Below are 2,588 nucleotides of genomic sequence, written 5' to 3'. Positions count from 1 at the left end.
CTTGGCTTTCAGGGCCCGGGGAACAGCATGGCGCTGTGGGGCGCGAGGGGCCGCACGGAGGCCTGACCCGCCCGAAGGGCAGCTGTGCCCCAGCTCTTCCCTCAAGCAGGAAAAAGCCACCCTAGCGTGCGTGCTTCACGCAGGGCCTGGGGCTGGGCTCGCCCTGTGAGGGGCGGGGACGGGGGCCCTGGGAGCTCCAGCCACCACCCCCGCCACAACCTGCACCCCTAATTGCCATCCTGGCTGTGGCAGGGGGTGGGCTATGAAACAGACCCACTGAGGTCACTGAAACCGTTTCTGAGCGTTTGGGGAAGGTCATGCTCTCCCAACATCCACGTTAACCCAGTGAGGAGCCAGCGGGCCAGGAGCTGCGACTGCAGGCGCACCGGGCCGCCCGCCGCCGAGTCCCCGCACGGCCTCGGGCCAGGAGGGCCCACAGGGAAGGCCTCGGCCACGTGGCCGTCCTGACACGGCCGCCGGCCCTGAACGCCCGCCCTCACTTCCCCCTGCCTGGACAGCGTGGGCCCTGAGCAGGCCCGGCACAGGGGAGCCCCTGTCCCTGGGGTCTCCGGGACGTGCCAGCACGCAGCCCTGCCAGCCCCACGCACCCCTCCCCGCGGGCGCCCCTGCCCCACAGTCGTGCTGGACCCACGGCGGGCAACACCTGCCCTCCGGACCGTTTTCTGTGCCGAGTTCCTGCGGCCTGTTACTCCCGCTTCCTGCCTCGGACAAGTCCCACCGTGTCCGGGCCGTGGCCGTGTCCGGGCCGTGTCCTGGCCGTGGCCATGGGGTGTGTGGCAAGACACGCCGTGGCCGACAGGCCCCAAGGAGCCCCACCAAGCTGCTGCTTCCTAACCTGAGACCCAGACGCTGGCATCACGTTGCAGGAAACACGGCCCCCACTCTGGACACACGGCGACCCCAAAGCAGCGGCCGCCCCTGCCCGCCTTCCGAGGGCCCTCCAGCTGCGCCCGACCCGAGCCCGCGGGCAGGGTGCAGACGCCGCCGCCGTCCACGCTTCCCCACATGGGGCTGTCAGGTGCTGCTCGTGCTGGGCACACCGAGTCTGGATTAATTAATATTTCAGACCGACCGTGGTCGGCCCCTCGGGGCAGAGAGGGTGCAGGAGGCTTTGTCTTGGTAACAATAGCGTTCAATCAAGACCTGGTGTGGAGCTGCAAGAAATTTGTTTAAAATCTAACACATAGTAACATCAAAACAAACAAGCGCTGCCATGGCAACAGGACCTAAACAAAGCCTGCAGATACCCCGGGCTGGCGCCGCCGCCCGCAGAGCCATGGCAACCGCCTGCAAACAGAGCGGGCTCTCTTCCACCAGTTAGAGGCTGTGGCTCCGCGGCCGTGGCTCCCACGAGGCCGAGATGCTTCTGCCACGGCTGCCACTTGGAGCAAGCGTGACCTCAGACCCCATCGACCAGGACGTGCACATACCGCCCACCACCACCCTCGTCGCACGGCCAGATGAGAACAGCTCCAAACGGGCTCCCTGGGGCCTCCCAGGGGCCTCTAGCCCTGCAGCCTCCCCTGGGACCCCAGGACCCCGCCCGGGACCCCAGCCGCCTCCCCTTCCAGGGACAAGGCCTGAGCACCCCGTTGCCCTCTCCCGAGGTGCCCAGCCAGCCATGTGGGCACGGGCCCTGCCTGCACCTGCTCTGTGTAGGGGTCCCAGGGGCTGCCACAGGCTGGTGTGACTGTTGTGACCGCAACCCCTTGCTGGGCTGGGGCCCCCACGGCCCACTCATCGCATCCCCCAGGACAGAGACAGCAGGGGTCTCAAGCGGCCCTGGGCTCTGCAGTGTGGAGCCCGCCGTGCCCGGGAGCCAGGGGCTGGGTCTCGGCCCCAAGCGTCTGCGTGGCCGATGCCTTGCCTCCCAGGACAGGGACTGCGACCCGACGGGGCTCCCCTTGCTGTGCTCACGCCAGGACCCACGTCCCGCCCCCGGGTGGTGGGCCGCCCACGCCTTCGGCACACAGGAGCCAGGAAGGCACCTGTCCTCAGAGTGAGCCACCTGCCCAGCCCTGAGGGCGTGGAGAGCCTGAGTCCTACCTGCGCGTGCATGTGGCTGCATACGTGGAACCTATGCAGGAGCGCCCGGGCCAGCTGCGGGGGTGGGACCCCGGCTGTGCCCCAAGCCGCAGCCTCCCAGCCCTGTTGAAACCCCCCCCCCCCCCCAAGGGACACGGCTCAGGTTCCTCTGCTCCTCAGCCTGACCGTGTCTCCTAGATGCGTGGGGTTTCCCAAGGTCAATCCTAAAGGCCTGAAGGGCACACCCAGGGAAGCAAACAGAGGGGCCACGCTGGGCCTCACCGGAGCTCCTGCCCCCCAGCTGCGGTCACGCGAGCCCACCAGGGCTCCCGGACGCCTGGCAGAGGGGCAGGCGGTCCAGACGCGGGGACAGGGCTGCACCAGGGCTCTGCCGACCAGGGAGCCGCTGACAGACCCACGAGGCCTGGGGTGCACACAGCCCTCTGCCCAGGCCCTGCCCCTCAGACGCGGCAGAGGTCAGGTCCGCAGAGGGAGGGGCACGGACGCCGGGCCTCGGGGCTTCTGGGCCCACGCTGTGGACA

The 2,588-nt window shown here is 68.9% G+C and overlaps 1 protein-coding gene across 2 annotated transcripts in view; it reads right to left on the bottom strand.

Annotated features, from left to right (window-relative positions):
* Positions 1-2,588, bottom strand: part of TPPP (tubulin polymerization promoting protein) — a 25,207-nt gene that overhangs the window by 9,647 nt on the left and 12,972 nt on the right. The gene's annotated exons all lie outside the window — the stretch shown is intronic.

Source organism: Crocuta crocuta, unplaced genomic scaffold, assembly GCF_008692635.1.
Source record: "Crocuta crocuta isolate KB4526 unplaced genomic scaffold, BGI_CrCroc_1.0 scaffold89, whole genome shotgun sequence".
Classification (NCBI taxonomy): domain Eukaryota; kingdom Metazoa; phylum Chordata; class Mammalia; order Carnivora; family Hyaenidae; genus Crocuta; species Crocuta crocuta.
This window is presented reverse-complemented; position numbering and strand designations above follow the sequence as displayed.